This window comes from Doryrhamphus excisus, chromosome 14 (genome assembly GCF_030265055.1).
Source record: "Doryrhamphus excisus isolate RoL2022-K1 chromosome 14, RoL_Dexc_1.0, whole genome shotgun sequence".
NCBI lineage: Eukaryota > Metazoa > Chordata > Actinopteri > Syngnathiformes > Syngnathidae > Doryrhamphus > Doryrhamphus excisus.
In genome coordinates, this window is record NC_080479.1 from 9,849,896 (window position 1) to 9,872,500 (window position 22,605).

Below are 22,605 nucleotides of genomic sequence, written 5' to 3' on the forward strand. Positions count from 1 at the left end.
ATTGTAGTGGAGTAACTCAATTACTTTTTTTGAGAAGTAACTAGTAACTATAACTAACTACTTTTTTAAAGTAACGTGCCCAACACTGTTCATACCTATGGACAATTTGGAGTCTGCAATTAACCTAGCATGTTTTTGGAATGTGGGAGGAAACCGGAGTACCCGGAGAAAACCCACGCATGCACCGGGAGAACATGCAAACTCCACACGAGATAGCCGAAGGTGGACTTGAACTTGGGTCTCTTGGTTGTGTGGCCTGTGCACTAACAACTCGTCCGCCGTGCAGCCCTTTTAGCCGTATATATTTTGCCAAATGACAATGACAATAAGTGTAACACCATGAACTATTTACAACAGGGGTCTCAAACATGCGGCCCGCGGGCCAAATGTGGCCCGCAGAACACTGGTTTGAGGCCCCCGCCTTGATATGAAAGTTTAATGTTAGTGCGGCACGCGCAAAAAAATTAAAAAAAAAAAATTATTACGTTTGATTAATGTTCATGTTAAAGGTTAAATAACTGTTAATAGTTATCCTCCCTATCCGTGTGGAAGTGGTAAGTTTTTGGCTATTTAAGGTTAAAGGAAATAACTTGAAGGCTACGGTTTAGGTCGCTAGCTCTCTAGTTTGCGAGTTAGCATGTGTCTCAAGACCCTGCAGTTGCGCAATATGTTGTAAATAAAAAGAGTATAAATGTGACTATAGTCGTGTTTTGTCATGTCTACAGGGCTTTAATAATGCTTTGTTCATTTTAATCTGAAAAAATAATTTGTCTACCCACCAACTATATGTGGTTTCTTAAGTTTTTATTATTTGCCGTTTTATTATTATTATATTTATTTATGACTGATTGATTGATTTTCTTTATTCTTGATTTGTTTATTTTTCATCTTATTTTGTGCAGAAAAATAAAAATTAAGATATTTGAGAACAGTGGAATGTTTTATCAGAGTTTTTATTGTAGAAAATCAGAACCAAAGCACTGAAAAAGTTTGTATATTTTTCTGTTTTTAATAAATGTGTTTTTTTTGGGGGGAAAACCTGATGCGGCCCAGCCTTGCCCAGACCCTAGCTCCAGTGGCCCCCAGGTAAATTGAGTTTGAGACCCCTGATTTACTATGTTCACGCTACATGGCCCCATGCTTTTTGGCTTCAAAATGGCAGTGGAGCGTTCTACTACACGGGTGAGATGCTTGCCGAGTTCCTATAAAATGCACTTCTGTCACCTTGTGAAACTGCACCGAACATGATGTCTTCTTTTGTGCAGTTCCATCATCACATATGTTTGCCTCTCACGAAAAAAAAATCAGGTGTTCGTCTTTTGTAGCGAATTAGTTAACGGTAAATGATGTAAAATTAGCAAAATAAGTGCTTTTAGAATCTGGTTAATCATATGCCTTCAAATGAATTAATCATGGTTAATCGCCCTAATGTTAACTTAATTAACACACAATCATAATTGAACTTCCCGTCTGTGTTTTCTGTGCACAGTTGTCTGCTCCAGTTGCAAAATCAGTCTGGTGCGATGGTAATGTACTGCTTACTTCTGATACTGGTACCACTGATTTGTACTTCAAAGGAAAGAAGAAGAAAAATTGCGGACAAAGCTTGTGTTAGTTTCAGTTCCACGCACTAATTGACCTTCGCTCATTGGCCCTGGCTCCGCCGCAGCTTATTTTAGGTAAAAGTATCATGGCAACAGTATTGCGTTCTACGCTCACATGTTTAATGCGTATGTCCTTCACACTCCATCCGTGCGCAGGCAGCCTGGAGCTCCAAAATTTCCCCAGTGAGTTACCTCCTTCGTCTGGTGTCCCTGAATGGAAGCACAGAGCAGCTCGGTCTGAGATGAGCCGTCACACCGTGAATTGTTCCCTCAGCTCTGCTTTGCCATTTTCTAACACTCAGACAGCACTTTGCTCTCCCCTTGAAGCTCTTAGAAGTACACTGCAGTACATACAAGGTGGGCGCACTCGCTAATAGATACCTATGTGTGCTAGCCACAGTTTTAAAACTGCTGGTTGCCAGTTCAACGTACCAGTCTATTCACATTCACTTACATAATGTTAGCATAATGTTATCATTCACACACATCACACTGGTTCTTTACATGCACACATTATTTGAATATGTCTGTCCATTCACACAAACAAAATGTAGGTTGATGCAGTAGGTTTAGGTAGTTTCTTATGACATCATTGAAGTGTTTCTTGACATTTGACGTATTTCAATGTTGACAATAACATTGATTTTAAAGAAGTAGATCCAAAGCAGTAGAGTGTCTTGACATAACTTATAACGTATTTCAGTGTTGACGCAAGAAAATTGATTTCAAAGAAGCAGATCCAAGAGGATTAAGGTCCGAGAGATGAAAGGTTGATGCAGTAGGTTTGGGTAGTTTCTTATGACATCATTGAAGTGTTTCTTGACATTTGACGTATTTCAATGTCGACAAGAACATTGATTTTAAAGAAGTAGATCCAAGAGGATTAAGGCACCTGAGGCCAAAGCAGTAGACTGTCATGACATAACTTAAGTCTTCACTTTGACTTATTTCAATGTCAGTGTGAGAAACCAATTGAATTTGAATAAGCAGATCCAAGATGAATATGCAGATCCAAGAGGATAAAGGTACCAGAGATCAGAGGATGATGCAGTCGGTTTAGGTAGCTTCTGATGACATAATTCAAGTCTTTCCTGATACTTTGGCTTCGTTCAATGTCAAAGTGTCAAAATGTCATGAAAACTATTGGTTTCAAAGGAGCAGACCCAAAATGTAAACCCCAGTCTGTCCATTCACATACACACCATATGCAATTTCACATGCAGTGATATAAACAGTGTCACACATTAACACTGGCTTGTTTATTCACACGCACGCATCCTACCCATCCCATTCCGATACGTGCAATGTCAATGGCTGTCTGTCCATTCACTTATCAGCATGTTAGTAACTGACACAAATCATATAAACGCATCTAGAATCAGAATCAGAATCAGAAAAGGGTTTATTGCCAGGTATGATCAAACACATACTAGGAATTTGTTTTGGTATAGTAGGTGCAGACACATCTATTAAAAAAGAATGAAAAATACAAAATATACAGAATAACAGTATAAGTATATGTACACAGTCTGTTTTTTGTTTGTTATTCCGGAAGTGCAGTCTGATTGTTTTTCCTAAAAGTCCAAACTGGGAGTTAATGTAACGCATATAGTGAAAGTGTCAAAGTGGCAGGATGAGGCAGAGGTGGGGTGTGAAGAGTGTCAGGTGGGGTTCCGGGCCTTGTTGATCTATTGCACACACGCACCATGTAAACATCAGTCTGTCTATTCGCACACCATGTAAAGCAACAGGTTTTATACATGTGGACATAGTTAGTAAATAGTATTTCACATTTGGTGGTGTATTTACTGATCAATAGTCACTCAAAGCAGCGTAGCCCTCCCCTGATAAAATGGATTTCTCTCAAATGGAAAATATCCAATCCTTGCAAGCAGTCAATTTGTTTTTTTGTTTTTTTCCAGAACGGATACCAAGGTGTAGCGAATGTAGAGCAGCCTAGTTTATTGATGTGCGTGTGCTGTCGAGCCCCTTCTCCATCCGAAATGGGACATCTGTCTCATTAATCTTTAACAAAACGTAGGAGGCCTTGGATAGAATGAGATGGATAATCCATTTGCACGTTTGTCAACACTGAATGTGAAGCTAGGAATTTTCTCCTTTAGCATCTTTCTGGTGTTTTTAGCAGCATGTTTTTGATGAGGCTTCCTGCACTTGCGCTGATAGGGTAATGTAGCCGGGAATAGCACATGAAGCAGCCTTGTTATTAATGTGATTTGTCAAGGAAGTTGTTCTTCTACAAGGCAGACTGGTCCCATTTATCATTTGCACTGAGGGGAACAACACCAAAGTAAATGGCTTTATTTGCATTTTTGTCATCATTTGACATGATCCCGGTGTTTTTAAGCAATTTTATTAATACCTCCATCTTACACTGGCTTTTTATTGTACATTTTGAGCAAACATTTCCACACATGGCACCAAACCAGCCTACAATGTGGAAATAGAACCCGGAGGATTTGGCTCACCGTTTGAAAGAAAACAGTTGCCAAGCCCGTCTTGTCCAACAACTGCATCTCTTTGTTTAATTCCCTGCAATCTTTAATTAGAGGGGATGGTGTTTTACGCCGCTTGACGCCAGAATGATTGATTTTCCCATTCCTTTTTCAAACTATTTCTCTCACGGTGTGTCGATCAGAGCCACTGTGGATTGGAGGCTGTGTTTGATCCTGTTCCAGATTAAGCTAAAAAAAAAAAAGCTGTCATCAAATGAAATGTTGTCCTCTCTGGAGAAACGCAGCTTGTTTGTTCAAACTTGAAAGGACCATTGACGCTGATCATCCTGGTGGTGGGGCGCAGCCCCCATTGTTTTGGTGGAAATCATTATTTTCAACACCAACAAACAAATCCGATTAAATGGCGTCATAGCCGCCATGTCTCAATTTGTTGCCGAGTGCGTCCTCAAATGTCTCCGTCTCTTACTGAATCTTTCATTGAGAACTCGGTTTAAAAAGTGAGCTAGAAAACACCATACGCATTGCCATGGTCTTACAGTCGTGCAGCAAATGCTCGGCCTTAATTTTGACCTCAAGATTTCTTCCACATATTAAAAAAAATTAAAAAGTTGTTTTTTTTAAATGTCAATTCAAGAAACCAATATAACCATATCCAAGAAGATCAAGATACCGGAGTTCAGAGGTTGACGCAGTAGGATTAAGTAGGTACTCATGTCTCAATTCTTTCCTGACACTTTGACAATGTTTCAATTTTGACGCAAGAAAATTGATTTCAAAGAAGCAGATCCAAGAGGATTAAGGTCCGAGAGATGAAAGGTTGATGCAGTAGGTTTAGGTAGTTTCTTATGACATCATTGAAGTGTTTCTTGACATTTGACGTATTTCAATGTCGACAAGAACATTGATTTTAAAGAAGTAGATCCAAGAGGATTAAGGCACTTTAGGCCAAAGCAGTAAACAATCGTGACATAACTTAAGTCTTCACTTTGACTTATTTCAATGTCAGTGTGAGAAACCAATTGAGTGTGAATAAGCAGATCCAAGATGAATAAGCAGATCCAAGAGGATAAAGGTACCAGAGATCAGAGGATGATGAGGTCGGTTTAGGTAGCTTCTGATGACATAATTCAAGTCTTTCCTGATACTTTGACTTCGTTCAATGTCAAAGTGTCAAAATGTCATGAAAACTATTGGTTTCAAAGGAGCAGATCCAAGAGGATCAAGGCACCAGAGGCCAAAACAGTAAGTTTAAGTTTTCATTTGTCATGTAAGTCCTTCTTCACATATTGACTCATTTCAATGTACATTCATCCATTTTCTATGCTGCTTGTCCTCACTAGGGTTGCGGGGAAATGCTGGAGCCTATCCCAGCTGACTTTGGACTCTGGACTGGTCGCCAGCCAATCATGGGACCTATTTCAATGTCAAACCAAAGTGTTTTATGAATAAAGTTAAGTTATAGATGAAGTATTTCGTAACTTCCCAAGAAGTCCTTCTGAAGATGGATGGACATTTTGAGGGGAGTGGACTTGTCACTTACAGTGTGGGATTAAGACAGGAAGTATTAAATCACCTGAACCTCCTTGGGAAGGAGAGGTAGCTCTACCTCCGCTAATCTACTGGGCTGGAGTGTTATCGGACCACTGCAGGTTGCTCACAGTAAGAACCTCTACCAGGACATTATGTCATTTTTGCTAAACCGAAAACCTTCTCCAACAGGAATATACACAGTTCATTGTATCACAACATTTTAGATTAACAGAAAAATTAAGACACACATCCACAAAGTTTTATAATCAGCAGACAAATGATCAGTGACTTATACGCAATTATTATGTTGCCATTTTTTTTCTTGCTACTCTGTGATAGTGGGAGTCTTATTTTTGTCTCAAATGGCAAATTTTATGTCTTTTATGTCTACTATATTGGGTGTAAAGGTGACTATAGGGGTGTTATTTCATGTCCAGAAGGCTCTAATCATGTTTAAAAAACATATTAGGAAGGTCATCAACAGGTTTTCTACGCTTTAACCACAAAAATATACAATTAATAAATAATGAATCCTAATTCACTTATCATGGTCGGGTCTGGAACCAAGTCCATTTTTTTTTTTGCTCAACTCTTCTTGTGACATCCAAGAGTAAATCTGATGCAACAACATTTCATGAGTAGATTTACATGCACTCAAGCAATCAATTTTAATTAAATGAGAGGACAAATTGACTGTTATCTCAGCGATTTCATTAACTGATTCTCTTGATTTTGCCGGAGTGCTCCATTATGATCACCATTAGGATCCCTCATTGACCGCTTATCAATGAAAAGCAGCGGCAATACAGAAAAGATACAGAAAGAAAGCTCGAGATCAATAGCATGATCGAATTAAAGAGCTAAGTTAATGAACCGGCAAGCATATCTATCTAGTGATACTCGTGTACAGACAAGAAGGTCGGAGACTTTTGAGATCTTGCACTCTGGTACCCGAAACGCCCGTATTCTTAGGAAGAACAACAATGATCAACTTCAAGTCCTGTAATTTGATAAGCAAACACTACACAGGCGTACACTAAAATAGCGATCCCTTCGACCGGACTAGTACTAGTCTTTGTCGGAGGATGTAATTTTGCATTCAAGCTGTATCTTGCTGAGGATGACAGGTTCAGCTTAAGTATCACTGTGTGCTCTAAGATAAGAAGTGAGCTGGAGGTGAGCTAGAGAACAGGAACTGCTTTTACAATCTGCCTTTGAATATACAGCCGCCCAAAGAAATAAGACTTGGCTTGCTAAATCTATAAAATCTAACATTTTTTTGGTTATTTGTTTCCTTTCCCAAGTGGTTTCGTAATGCACACTGAATCCTGATAGCCTGAAGGAGATCCTAGAGTTCCTTAGGAGAATTCAGTGGAATATCGCCCTATTTTTGTTATTTTTTCACTATTTGCCAGTCACGATGTAAGACAGGGGTGTGCAAAATGCACCCGGGGGCTATTTGTGGCTTGGTTTTTTTTATTGGCCATAAGCATATTTTAAAAATTAATTTCTTATTAATGAGGTATTTCATTAGGTAAGAGACTAAATTGTTTTTTTTTCTGATAGCTTAGCATATATTGACCTACATACCTTTGTATTGATGTTACTATATTTGATGGACACCCCTGATGTGAGCAATTTGTGAATTGATATCCTCACTGTAAAAAAAAAAGGTAATAATACAGTTAAATGTGCCAAAAAAAAGTTTTACAATGATGAAAATGCTAAATTTTGTCACAAAAAAGCAAAATGTTTCCTAATTTTAACAATATTAATCTATTAGAAGTTAGATACAGGATGAAATTCAAATAATTCAAAAAATGCTCTGTGGCTCCCAGATATTTACAGTCAAGTTTTCTTTGTGCAAAATACTACTAAAAATCCTATGTAATTGCAGGATTTGCATTAAGCCAAATTGTATGATGATTATGATGATAAGATAATTGAAAATTATGATGATGGCATTTTTTGATTTATTTATTGCATTTATTGCCAAGGTTTTGCTTTTTTTGAATTTTTTTTTTTTTTCAATTAATATTGACTATGTGTTCTTTGATTTTATTATATTTTCTGGGTGAAAATAGAGAATAAAAAAATAAAATCATAATAATTATAAAAACAAAAAAATAATAATGAAAATTCAACATGTTTTGTTGTAGACATTGTACCTGCAACAAGGAAAACCATGTTTCACGTGGCTCTAATCCAGATTTCCCATTCATTCTCCATTTCTATTAAACATTGGAAGTAGCATGGACACACTGACTAGTCTAAAGTATATCCAAGTACTGTATGGGTCTAGTCTCTATGTATCAGGTTGGAATTGTTCCAAGCTTTTAGGTTAACAGTAGCCGATAGATCAGTGTCATAACATTCTAACAGCAACCCCCCCCCCATCACATTTTTAGATAAACGATTTTCCAGGTGGTGTTGGCGGACTGTACCGCATCTCTCAGGAGGCAAGTAATAAAGTGTTGATTTGAATTTGCGGAGAGTGACGTTAAAGGGCTAGCCCCAGGAGAGGAGTGGTCGGCGGAGAGAGAAAGCAAAACTCAATAATGGCGGTATTATCCTTTAAGATGATTATGAGCGCTGAGTCTAATCTGACAGCAAGACCGACTGCTCATTTGAGGGCGATACAGGTACGAGTCCAATCTTGAAACTTTTGCCGGCTTCTTTGATTAAGCGAAGGTGAGGCTTCTGTCTGTTTCGTTCCTCGCGCTCGCCATTCCTTGACGTGGGCTCGCCTTTGATGGCGACATCTGTGGCGTAAGCCTCCCCGGCAAAATGAAGCGTTTGATCAGCTCCAAATGGAAACGACGCAGTCTGAAGGCCCACACTTGTCGCTGTGCTTTCAGCCTCCGTTTTGTGCCAAATGACAGGAAGTGTGTCCTGCTGGGAGGCGCCGCGGGAGAGTCGGACGTCACGGAAAATCAAAGCAGCACGCGTGACTTGAAGACATCTATTGATTTGAAGTCATCGTATCCAAGAGGGTTCGTGTAGGTGGGGCCAAAGATCACATTGTTAGGTTTAAGTGCCTAGTCATTGCTCAATTTCAATCCCATCTTGACATTTAGACGTCACGTGACAGAAAGGACACTATTGATCTTACATGAGCGCAAGTAGAAGAGGTTAAAGGTCAGATGTGAAGGTACATCTTGTTATGGTGGCTCAAGTGTCAGCCCATGTTAGTAGCTGGCCTAATGAAAGGGGTTCTTGATACATTCATCTCATTTCAACGTCAGACAGAAACATATTGATTTGATATAACAAAATCCAAGAGGATCAAGGTGACTGAGGTTAAAGCGGTAGGTTTAATTAGCTTGTCATGTACTAACTGAAGCCTTTCGTGACTTGTTATTTCAATACCAATTTGAGAAACATTTTGATTTAAAGAAGCATATCAAGAGGATCAAGATACCAGAGTGCAGAGGTCAAAGCAAGGTGTAAGGGGTTTTTCATGTCACAATTTAAGTTTTTCTTGACACAGTGACTAATTACAATGTCAACGGGAAAATCCTATTGATTTTAAAGTAGTAGTTCCAAGAGTATAAAGGTACCAGAGGTCAGAGTTTGACGCAATAGGTTGAAGTAGCTTGACATTTTCTCTTATTTCAATGTCAAAGCAAGAAAGTTAAAAAAAAAAACGATCCAATAGAATTAAGGTACTAGAGGTCAAAGGTTTGAGGTAGTAGGTAAGTAAGTACCTTGTCATGACATATTTAAAGATTTTCTTTGACTAATGTCAACATGAAAACCCCATTCATTTTAAAGAAGTAGGTCCAAGAGCGCCCTGTGATTGGCTGGCGCCCAAAGACAGCTGGGATAGGCTCCAGCAACCCCCGCAAAAGCGGTAGAAAATGAATGAATGAATGAACTAGTATGTGTGGGCGGCACGGCGGTCTAGTGACCTCACAGCTAGGAGACCAGGGTTCAATTCCACCCTCGGCCATCTCTGTGTGGAGTTTGCATGTTCTCCCCGTGCATGCGTGGGTTTTCTCCGGGTACTCCGGTTTCCCCCCACATTCCAAAAACATGCTAGGTTAATTGGCCACTCCAAATTGTCCATAGGTATGAATGTGAGTGTGAATGGTTGTTTGTCTATATGTGCCCTGTGATTGGCTGGCGACCAGTCCAGGGTGTACCCCGCCTCTGGCCCGAAGACAGCTGGGATAGGCTCCAGCACCCCCCGCGACCCTCGTGAGGAAAAAGCGGTAGAAAATGAATGAATGGAAGGTCCAAGAGCATCAAGGTACTAGAGGTTGACTCAGTGGGTTTAAGCAGCTTGTTATGATGGAACTGCAGGCTTTCTTGAGGTGTGGTTGGGAGGTGGCAAGACCGCCACCACTTTACCCCTAAAAATAACACCCGGTTCATGTAAATAATGCAAGAAAATGCACTCAAAAAATGATGAGCAAAAATAGGCAAAGTAGCTAGAGCTGCGTTCACACTTGAGGGTTGGTGATCTAGTCCGCAAGAAAAAAAAAAAGATACTTTGGTGTTGTTTGCGCAGACGTTGCAGTTGTATCAAATATTCCAAAACCAAAATGTCGTCTGCTGGGTTGGATACATACTTTATACTAGCTTACATTCACAAAAACATGTAAAATATACTTTTATATCATAGCATTTATAGCATCGTTACACAGAGGCACAATTTCTTACATATCTGTCATTTCTGCATGCTAATGTTAACCCTGCTGTGTTTGGCGCATACAAAAGTTCGAATGACTGCATTCACACTTGACCAAACACGAGTCAACCCAAACATGAGATGTGAATTGAAGAAGTCGGTCTGCTCTTAATCCTGTGCCTTTAAAGTTGTTCAAACTGAGAGACCGGAGCGCAGCGTATTTCCCCATTTAATACACTGTCACAAAGCAGCGCCTTCTCATTCTTACCTTTCTCTCTGCTCTTGAACATATCCCAATGAAAATGGAGCTGGAATCCTGTGTGATTAATACGTTTTTCATTTCAGCCCCTCAAAGCAATATGAAAAGCTGGAAATGAGAAAGAGCCTGTGGACGTGTGATATGTGCGAACCAAGCAGGCCTGATGTCCTCGCACTGCCGCTGATTACGGAATTAGCAAAGACAGCAATTATTCACAAGCGTTACAGGAACAGAGCCGCACGCATGAGCTGCTAGGAACTACATTAGCACTCTGATGTGACTTTTCTCGGAACTAGCAAGCAAACATTATATCATTGGTCGTAGGTTTAGGAGCTATTATTTATGGCTGTTTGTGGTTAATGTGAATTATAATGTTTAAATTCAAATAAGATAAAATCGCAACCCGTGGCACGGCGGTCGAGTGGTTAGCGCGCAGACCTCACAGCTAGGAGACCAGGGTTCAATTCCACCCTTGGCCATCTCTGTGTGGAGTTTGCATGTTCTCCCCGTGCATGCGTGGGTTTTCTCCGGGTACTCCGGTTTCCTCCCACATTCCAAAAACATGCTAGGTTAATTGGCGACTCCAAATTGTCCATAGGTATGAATGTGAGTGTGAATGGTTGTTTGTCTATATGTGCCCTGTGATTGGCTGGCAACCAGTCCAGGGTGTACCCCGCCTCTCGCCCGAAGACAGCTGGGATAGGCTCCAGCACCCCCGCAACCCTCGTGAGGAAAAAGCGGTAGAAAATGAATAAATGAATGAATGAAAATCGCAACCCGTGTATGTAGATGTATATTCAATCGTCTATCACAAACAGATTTACAACCCTGATAAATATCATGTACTGTATATAGGGCTGCACGGTGAACGAGTGGTTCATGCACGCTAAATTGTCCATAGGTATGAATGTTGTTGTTGTACCCTGCCAAAGGCCGGTGGGATAGGCTCCAGCATACCCACTACCCTAGTGACTAATGTATTTTTAAAGCATATGAACATACATTTGGGCTGCACGGCGGGCTCACAGCTAGGAGACCTGAGTTCAATTCCACCCTCGGCCATCTCTGTGTGGAGTTTGCATGTTCTCCCCGTGCATGCGTGGGTTTTCTCCGGGTACTCCGGTTTCCTCCCACATTCCAAAAACATGCTAGGTTAATTGGCGACTCCAAATTGTCCATGGGTATGAATGTGAGTGTGAATGGTTGTTTGTCTATATGTGCCCTGTGATTGGCTGGCCACCAGTCCAGGGTGTACCCCGCCTCTCACCTGAAGACAGCTGGGATGGACTCCAGCACCCCCCGTGACCCTCATGAGGATAAGCGGTAGAAAATGAATGAATGAATGAATGAACATACATTGTGTTCTGTCTCATTGTGGTGTATTTGAGCCATCTATCAGTGCTCAATAGTATGTGGTTTGTTATTGTATTTACTACTGGTGCCAGGGTTAGGTGTTGTATACTCGACATAAAAAGTTCCTTTGTATTTCTAAACACTTTAGCTTGTCATGTTTTCTACTCACTTTTTGTGTCCACACCTTACACGCTCATGCGTCACGGCCAGTCATGCCAATTAGACGATGACGGCGTCACCTCCCACATGCTTTCAAAATCTCCATTTTCCTTTTAAAAGCTGAACATCTCATTAAGTGTTTGCAGCTTGTTTCAGGTGTTTTAAGTGCTGCTGGTCGTTAGGCAAAGCGCTATATTTACATTTCCGCTGCTCATTATTCCTGAAGGAGACTTCCAGACTAAAATCCAGCTGCACTTTCAGTCAAGGAGTCAGTCAGTCCATTTCTTCATAGAAAAATATGCTGTTTTCCAATTAATGAGCCGCTATTAAAGGCTGATAGCGGTGAAGCATTAGAGGGAGTAATGATTCTGTCAGTGATTACAGCAGAAATAGGTCTATTTATTATGATTAGCTCTTGTAAAGCAGTCAACTGTTATTCTTTGTCGCCTCTTAATATATGTTTTCATTAATTTGCTTCCACACTTGTACGACTGGAGCTGCCCGAGGCGGCAAGCATAACATGGTCACAAAGCGTTTTACAGCTCGGTGCAACAACATTGAGTCTGTTTCAAATTCCCATTGTGCGCGTGGAACAAAGGGATGACATATTTGGAAATCAGCGTAAACTTTAAACGCTGCTGGAGCGAGACAAAACAGGGCTTTGTGGACAAGCGCGGGTGTAAAAAGGACAAAAAGGAGTGTTGTCGCTCTCACAATGCACATTTGGACACGCTGGACTGGACACAACATTAGGTACACCCGCAAAATATCACCACTAATTGCTGTTATAGACTCCACTGCAGAGGGAACAATGAGCATTAGTATTTATTAAAAGAGGAGGCACAATGCACATCAATAAAGTTTTGTGTAAATTGGTCTTTTATATCCTAACAAAGAATAGCAAATGCTGTGTTTTGATTGACACTGTCATAGAGCTATTTATTGGACATCTTTGTGGTTGTTGCAGCAGCGCAGAACTGCATTCTATTAACATTCTGCTCTCATTATTTGGAGACTAAATGTTTGTATTTTTCCCATCTCAAAGACCCTTTCGCTTTATAATTCTCTTCCACGTTCTGGCAATTGCACCTGGCAAGGGGTAAAAGGCTTGGCTAGGTGCTTTCCAGCTTTGACTGCCAATTATAGCCATACGAGCAAGCCAGGGCTGCCTACAGTGGACTAGCTCGGAGGCCTGACCATTAGCCAAGCTTGCCCTTCAAACAATACCGGACAGCAGCAAGAACAGTGCGTCTTCAAGAGTGAGTGGGACAGTGAAGGCTGCATTTTTTTTTTTTTCTTCCCTGCGTTTTCAAAGCCACTGAAGCCTGACCCTCTGGTGAAAAGATCAGAATAATGCACACCGAAAATAATGGACACTCCATTAGGTATACATGCGCCTAACCTGGAAGGATAGTTCTTTGTCAGCCACGTAATGTGTAAAAATGATGGCAAATGTCTATTAAATGGGACATAAATTCTAATATGTAACATCTTTGGACATTGAGTAAAGCATGGATGTTAATGACCGAATGATATGCTGTTTGTACCGTATGTACAAAGGTGCTGATCCAATATGTTAATTAAAATGTAGTATGATGTTCTACGCCACTGCAATCGACAACCACAAGCATAAAACATTCAAAGCGCAGCGGGGGGGGGGGGGGGGGGGTGACCCAGCCAAGTCAGTGGGTGATAGATGACTCCGTAGCTCAGCCATCACAGTTTGCTTTAAGCGTCCATCTAAAGAGGCACCTGCCAATGAGCAGCGAGCCAAAATTGCGAGAGGCTCCTGAGTGCACTTCTATCAGCGGGACGGCCGTAAGCGCGAGCTGCAAGTCATCATCTGGGAACCATTTAGAAATCAGGGGGAAGAGCATGCAGCGTATATCTAAATAGTATCTTATCTGTATGTGCACTATGGAGCATAAGCAGTCTACTCATGCATGAAAAAGAAAAAAAAAGTTGCTGAGGTGTTTCCTGGAAAGCAGCCAGGACAGTTAAGTGGAAACAGAGGACAAATCAGAAAAGCCAGGGAGAAGTCCGATGGGAATACGGTGAAGGCCCGAACGACTGGATAAAGAAAAAACAAAAAAAGACACAAACTATTTAGGATATATCCACACATACACATTTACAGCCGTAAAGTGCATGCCGGAGCAACAGGTGGCGCTGTTAACCGTGACTAACACCATTCTACTCAGTCGGAGGCATGAAGAAAACCTCAACCAATTCCACTTCAAAGCTGGAGAAGGTTGTTGGTTTTTAGCTTGCGGGCTACTTCCTGGTTCATGGCAGATGTTGTCACACAATGGGACCATACCATTTCATTCTGCGGCAATAGGGGACAGTTGTCTTTATTTATTTTTTATAATATTGTTGTATTTAAGTGGCCTAAATAGAGAATACAGTTTGTTAACCATCAATACAATATATTTGTGTTTGTTTGTTTTTGTTGCTTTTTTTAAGCTAGCAGGCTACTTCCTGGACCATACCATTTCATTGTTGGTCAATGGGGGACAGTTTTATTGGCATTTGAATGCCTAAATATCATTCCAACTATAAGTACAAAAAAATTGTGTGTGTTTGTTGTTGTTTTTTTAGCTATCAAGTTACTTCCTGGACCGTACCATTTCATTCTTGGTCAATGAGGGATAGTTTTATTGGCATTTGAATGCCTAAATATCATTCCAACTATAAGTACAAAAAAATTGTGTATGTTTGTTGTTGTTTTTTTAAGCTAGCAAGTTTATTCCTTGACCGTACCATTTCATTATGGGGCAATGGGAGACTCATTGGAATTTAAATGACCAAAAAATGAGTTCTTTAACGATGAATATAACATATTTGCGTTTGTTTGTTTTTTAAGCTAGCAGGCTATTTCCTGGACCATACCATTTCATTGTTGGTCAATGGGGGGATTTTTCATGGTATTTAATCTACAACTACAAGTACAAAAAAATTGTGTGTGTTTGTTGTTATTTTTATTAGCTAGTAAGTTACTTCCTGAACCGTACCATTTTATTATGGGGCAATGGAAGATTTATTGGAATTTCTTTAACGATTAATACAGAATATTTGTGTTTGTTGTTTTTTAGCTTGCAGTCAACTTCCTGGTTCATTAGCATAAAAGCTACATACACACAAAACAGTGTGTTCCCAGTAGGGTCTAGTAAAGGCACTACCAATACACCAATGAAACGTATTCAAAATTGGTAAAGAATTTTACAATATGGGACTTTTAAGGACAAAAAGCCATACTTAATACTGTATCCGTGTTAGGTATCCTTATGCTCATGTATTGTAGGCTCAGGCTTTGTAGGACTATACACGACACCACATGCGGCAAACACATGTGGACCACCAACTGGGGGAGTGGAAAAATTCCTCTTACATTCTCGGTCCTTGACCTCGCTGGGAAAGCCGTATGATAAACTACAGCAATTCTTTTGTCAGGGGATGAAATGCAGACAAACTTTCCCCAAACTTTCATGCTTACTTCACCCTGAGGTGTCATTGCCCGCCACCACACACCCCCACCCCTACCCGCCATCCCCAAATGATTGCTAATCATCTCAGCATGGATGAGCGACACGGTTAAAAAATAGCCCAAAAACAAACACCTCCCCTGATAATTGCTTCCTTTGTTAATAACTGGCACCTGCACGTGTGCCACCCTCCTGGTGAAATACAGCAGTGCGGTCTACCAAGGTCACGGCGTCCAATCTGAGATGTGATAAGCGCCGGGGGGGTGGGGGGGGGAGTCGGCTCTGCGCTAATGCATTCCTCTTGCTTATTATTTATAACAGGGAGGTGGGTGAGACAGGGAGTTTTGGGAAATGAAGCCACAGACACCTTCATTAGTAAATGAGGTGGCATCTGCTACTAAATGTCAGCATGTCATTCAGCTGGACTTTTTTAGGTGGGTGGAGTGGGGGGGGTATGTAAATAGACAATAAAGCAACATTCAATTAAATGACTATTTACGCAATTAAAACAATCAGAATCTAATCCAAGAAATACTCTTAATGCAGCACGTATAATCTTACTGCTGTAAATGCAACAGTTGCACACACACACACACACATTTTTGTAAAAGCATGGAGCAATGCAGAACTGAGCCTAACTGAAGCTTAGATGTTCCTCAGAATAACGCTTTCCCAACATACCGAAGCATTTCAAACACATTCTTTCTTAATTTGAAATAAATGTGGTTGAAATGAGATGTGCTTCTTACTACTCCTTTTCAGACAGGATGAATGATGCACATATAAACATTTGATGCACTCCGTTGTAACTTTGTCAGGCATGCTTGAAATAAACGAAAGCATCACTATTACCGGTACACACGGTGCTAGAAGAGCATGTGGCTTGATGCAAAAGTATGCAAGTGTTGTCTGCAGAAGGTGAAAAGTTGCAGCACCTTTTCAATAATGCGTGAAAAACATGCTTAAACTAAAAATACAAACACTGCACTCGGACGTGTACTCACTTTAAGTCGAGTCCCTCCGTGGCTTCCCACCCCCACATGCGTGTGTGGTCCCGTTATTTCAGCGGAGCCTCCCGCTGATCCACACCTAAGCGAACCACGCTGCAAGCACCGCAGGCTGGAGTTGAAGGAGAAAAGAAAAAAAGCCAAGCGCAGACCGGCTCCTTTTCTTCCTTTTCTTTTTGTTTGCTTGCTTGCTGCACACAAAAGAAAGAGCAGGTTGAGAGGAGTCCTGACACCAGCGGCACTGTCCACACCACTGTTCTGTGAGAAGGAGAGGAGAAAAAGGACGAGGGAGAGAGGAGGAGGAGGAGGAGGAGGAGGGAGAGGAGGATGCATTTGTCGCCTTCAGGCAATGAGGACGGCATGTGCTACGCCCCTCAGCATCTTCACTCACTTGGTCATTATAGGAATTATTTCAGATTCATTATTTATGTTTTAATTTTATTTACTGCAACCAAACACATTTTAAATATGTCAAATAAATTAATATAAATGAAATATTGAGGTTTTTTTTATTTATAGGACACATGTACGACTTATTATTTGTTTTTTTATTACAACACATTCAGAAATTAATTTGAATTTTTACAGCAACCAGAAACCATTTTTAAACAAATAAATAATAAATAAAATAAAAAAAACAAATAAAAAATATATAAAAAATTGAATATTATTTGGCTTTTTAAATGTAATGCAAACTAATATTAATAATTAATAAATAATAATACATCACATTAATAATTAATAAAAATATGACAAATTGTTTGTAATAAATGTATAAATAAATGCCCGGTAATCAACTTTATTTCTAGAGCATCTTAAGGGGTTTTGAACTGACACTCGATCCCTGACCAATCACAACACAGTATGCGTGGTCGGGGCCCCTTGAAATAGCTATACAAGGTGCTGTGGGTGGAGGTAGGGGTGGGGGTGGGGGCAACTCAAAACTGACAGAAAAGTCAGTACAATAAAACAATATCAATAAATAAATAAACAAAACACATAAATAAACACAATGATGAGAGCAAAATGAATGCAATCAATTTGCAAGCTGTAAAGAAGTAAATTCCCCGTTAAATACCGACATGCGTTACAAGTCAGCGGGGAAATGACACGGGTAAATAGTTGTGTGCTTCCTAAGGTGTCACATCCGCAGGTGACTAATAGGATAAACAGAGGTGACTGGTAGCTTAACTGTACTGGATCTAAAGTTCACTCGGCCGTAATATCCTCCCTCCCCGGCCCACCAGAGGCCTGTTTGCTTTGGCTGCATGACTCTACCGACGTGGCGGCTCACCAAACGTAGCCTTGAAACAATCAGGTCATGTCCTTGTGCATAAGGGAATATTTTTTTTTACATATTTCTTGCACAGTATTATTGTGGGCACAATAATGTTAGGCAACAGGTGGCACTTTGGTGTATTATTAGGAAATAACAAGATGAAGATTTTTGTATTGTAGGCATTAATGAGTGGGGACCCCCGGTTGCTCGGTAGGTAATAGGTAAGTGCCTTGGAGCGCTGTACAACACCATTTATAAAATATGTTGTGTTGAAATGCGGTACCTTATGGTAGCTAGCGTCATTGCCGTCATCCAGTGGTTGATGCAAAACGTCTGCAAAATGGAAGAAAAGTGAGCCTTTAATTGTAGAACAATACAAAGTAGGCAGTAGTACTAGTTTGTCAATACTTGTTAGAAAACACAGCAGGAAAGTAGAGTGGTATAAAAGCACAATATACTCCACCCAGAAGACAAGTCGGGTGTTTGTTTTAAAAATGTCTCAATGATATTGTGTTTTTATTGATTTTTCTACAGCTTGCCTTTCAGCAAGTGTGCTTGTTTACACAAAGACTTTGGGTTTCCCATTCTTCCACATTTGCATTCAATCTTCCACTCAACAGATGGATGAGCACTGCTTGTGATGGCGACTTGACAAGCCAGCTGAGCATAAGGCATGCTACATGGCTGCTGGCACTCTGTATCCGTATGTGTGTGTGTGTGTGTGTGTGTGTGTGTGTGTGTGTGGTTTCAGTCAATGACATGGCCCTATCAGGTGTTGTCACAGCCGTTTTAAGGCTTCAGCAAGTACTAGCCGACCAAGAGATGACCCATGTGGGGAGGGCTAGGAAATTCATGACCATTAATGTCAATCAGGGATTTTCCTCACATTTCAACAATCTTTTTTTCTACAGTGAAATTTCAAGCCAAACATCTGTATTTATACACCAGTTTCTGTACGATTCCATTTTCATCCAAAATGTCTTAAGAGTGGAAACAATTATCAGACCACCTGAGGAACTAATAAGGAACTAATGAGTAGTTATTAAAAGGCAATTTTGCCAATGATTCATAGTCGAAATAGGTGTATCCCAATGACATGTGTTGTTAGCTAGCTCATATTAACTAGTTTTCTCACGCCATAATGCACAAAAAAGGGAAATAAATATGTGTTCATGTTTCACATACGCATTGTGAACAATGGGCAAAATTCCAAAAAAAGTGCACTTCCCCTTTAAGACACGTACATTTAGATATGTTACTAAGGAACTAATGAGTAGTGGTTAGGGTGAGGTAGGTTTGTTCATTATGAACTATTGTACCTTATTGTAAGTGCCTCGGGTGCCTGGGTATTTTTCAACTGTATATCAATCAAATCAACAGATGTATTTATGTTGATAAAAAAAAAGTTACGTTCGAACATTGTGACCGGGATACGGAGACCACATTTTACCTGGATCATCTATACCAGGGGTCTCAAACACGCGACCCGTGGGCCAAATGTGGCCCGCAGGGCACTAGTTTGAGGCCCCCGCCTTGATATGAAAGTTTAATGTTAGTGCGGCCCACGCAAGTTTGATATGGATGCTGTATGGTATCATGTACCCAGAAATTATGTGTTTTTTTATTATTATGTTTGATTAATGGTCATGTTAAAGGTTTAATAACTGTTAATAGTTATCCCCCCTATCCGTGTGGAAGTGGTACGTTTTTGGCTATTTAAGTTTAAAGGAAATAACTTGAAGGCTACCGTTTAGGTCGCTAGCTCTCTAGTTTGCGAGTTAGCATGTGTCTCAAGACTCTGCAGTTGTGCAATATGTTGTAAATAAAAAGAGTATAAATGTGACTATAGTCGTGTTTTGTCATGTCTACAGGGCTCTAATAATGCTTTGTTCATTTTAATCTGAAAAAAATAATTTGTCTACCCACCAACTATATGTGGTTTCTTAAGTTTTTATTATTTGCCGTTTTATTATTATTATTATATTTATTTATTACTGATTGATTGATTTTCTTTATTCTTGATTTATTTTTCATCTTATTTTGTGCAGAAAAATAAAAAGTAAGATATTTGAGAACAGTGGAATGTTTTATCAAAGCTTTTATTGTACAAAATCGGAACCAAAGCACTGAAAAAGTTTGTATATTTTTCTGTTTTTAATAATTTTTTGGAAAACCTGATGCGGCCCAGCCTTGCCCAGACCCTAGCTCCAGTGGCCCCCAGGTAAATTGAGTTTGAGACCCCTGATCTATACAATTCCACTTGTAAATAAAAATGAATAGATTTCTTCAGTTGGAAACCATGACTGACAGATCAATGCTACCAAAAAAACATGCAGAATCGGAATTCCTGTGTCAGATCAAAGTAAAAATCAATAGCGTAATGGCTATGAAAGGATGACGTGTAGCATTGCAAGCATGGCAGCTAAACTCCGAGCTGAGAGAGACATGTGGTCGTATTTCCTCTCGGAGGAACCAAAAAAAGGAAATTCTTTATGTGCCGCGCATGGCTCGCTAACTAAACTCCACCATCATTCATCTTTTGGAGAACTCCCAAAGCGCTTTGAGGAGGTTTAGCAAACTGCCAGTCAAAGCCACATTTGTATGGAAAACTTACACTGAAGGTTATTTCTCTCCTCCCACAAAAAAAATGCTTTTGGAATTTTGATCAACCATGTGCTGACGCTCCCCTGCTGGTCTAAGTTGAGGTCATGAAATGTTAATGTCAGATTGTAATTACTCTGTTAAAAATAAAAAGTAGAGATAGATGGGATGAGTGCACTTTCTGCTGATGGTGCCGATCAATAGCAAGCATTCCCTCCCCAAACGCTCACCCGCTGATGTTCAATTAACAATGAACGGATGATGGATCGTCTTCATTTTCAAACCTTGCCCACCTATTTCTATTATACATTACATGCTGTACTTTTCCCCCCATTCTCCAACAATGACAACCACAATGTCCTCAGTTGCATGAATATTTCACAATGTGCGCTACATTGGACAGCTGGATGGAAGCTTTACATTCTACTGTGTATGAGGTCGGTTGGAATTTATAGAAATGCCGATATCCGCGGCTGAACTTTCCCCTCCAAATGGGGTTTCAATATTCTCCTGTTGTATTCTCTTTTCACTACAAGCTCGGTATACCAGATGGAAAATGATCACTTTCGCTGATAGGAGCACACATAAAAACAGACGCGACACTCACTGAGGAGCTCAAGTGGAAGGGCTCCTGGACCAACTGGAAGACATTTTCACTGGTAAAAAGACAAAAAATAAGTATAAGTAATAAGTAATAAGAATATATCATGGAAGATGACGGTAAATGGTGCAAACAGCAAAAAATGTGATACATTCCTCCTGAAAAGTGAAAAAAAGAATAAAAAAATCAACAGATTCATATCTATTTGGCCGTTTGTGAGCTACCAGGCTACGTGCTAGCTCATGGAAGATGACAGAAAATGGTGTAAACCTACCATTTTTGATTCACTCATAACTCCAAAGAGCAAACAAAAGTGACTCCTTTTTAACAAACATGAAAAAAAACATGAAAATCACCGGACTCTTGTTTCTTTGCCGTTTGTTAGCTAGCAGACTACTTTACACCATTTTTCGTCATCTTCCATGAGTGACAAAGTAGTCTGCTAGCTAACAAACGGCAAAGAAACAAGAGTCCGGCGATTTTCATGTTTTTTTTCATGTTTGTTAAAAAGGAGTCACTTTTAATTGCTCTTTGGAGTTATGAGTGAATCAAAAATGGTATGTTTACACCATTTTTCGTCATCTTACATGAGTGACAAACATACCATTTTCAATTCAATCATAACTCAAAGAGCAAAAAATGTGACACTCTTCTTTTAACAAAAGTGAAAAAAAAATTTAAATGGCCATATTACTTTTAGCTTGCTCGTTTAATAGCTAGCAGGCTATAACTTGGCGTCCTGGGCTATTGGCAATAAAAGATGACATATGATAAAATGAATGTACTTTTTTGTATCTGATGTAAATCAAAAAGGCATACAGCATTTACATTCATTATAACATGACTAAAAATAATGAAAAGGTCCAGAATCATGTTTGTTAGCCCATTTGCTAGCTAGTGGGCTATTTTGTACTTTGATGACATTTTTATTTACAAAAAAAATGCAAACAAAATGAAGTTTTCAAAAATGTCCTAAAAACATTGTAATCCTCATTTACATTCGTTATAACAAACGTGACAAAAAAGAATGAAAAGGTCCAGATTCATGTTTGTTAAGCCCATTTGCTAGCTAGTGGGCTATTTTGTACTTTGATGACATTTTTATTTACAAAAAAAAAATGCAAACAAAATTAATAGTTTAAAAATGTCCTAAAAACATTGTAATCTAATATATATATTTTTGGTTTGGTGGTTGGTAGCTAAAATAGCAGGGTGCCAGAAAGAGTATAGACTGGTTATTTGGTGGCCGTCACAGCAACTACTTTACTGATACTGTTGGTGGAAATGGGGAATCAATATGGAAAAACCACCAAGGGATGGGGATGAAAAAAAAAAATCAGGTTGTTGTCATGGCAACACAACATGACATCAATGATCCACAGAAAACTTTTGGGCTCCGTCAGCCAAATAAGTGAAGATACGTAGCGCTAAATCAAAGTTGGCGCCCTGGGCTATTGGCAACTTGCCGTTTTCTGTCTGCGGGTCATCAATATGACGCCGTGTGAGACATTGGCATCGCTAGCGAGCTAGCGGCAGCAGCCGGTCCACACGAGAGGCGAGACCCCGCCAGTGTTGTACACGGCACATGATCAATTGGCTGCAGCCACGGGGAAAAAGTAG

At 40.0% G+C, this 22,605-nt stretch overlaps 1 protein-coding gene across 1 annotated transcript in view; it reads right to left on the reverse strand.

The window, feature by feature from the left end:
- LOC131101465 (CMP-N-acetylneuraminate-beta-galactosamide-alpha-2,3-sialyltransferase 1-like) overlaps positions 1–22,605 on the reverse strand; it is a 67,942-nt gene that overhangs the window by 17,082 nt on the left and 28,255 nt on the right. Inside the window, exons 6-7 of the mRNA XM_058046659.1 lie at positions 18,067–18,116; positions 16,502–16,695 (exon numbers count right to left, since the gene is read on the reverse strand). The gene's annotated coding sequence lies outside the window, so the exon portion shown is untranslated. The remainder of the gene's footprint in view (positions 1–16,501; positions 16,696–18,066; positions 18,117–22,605) is intronic.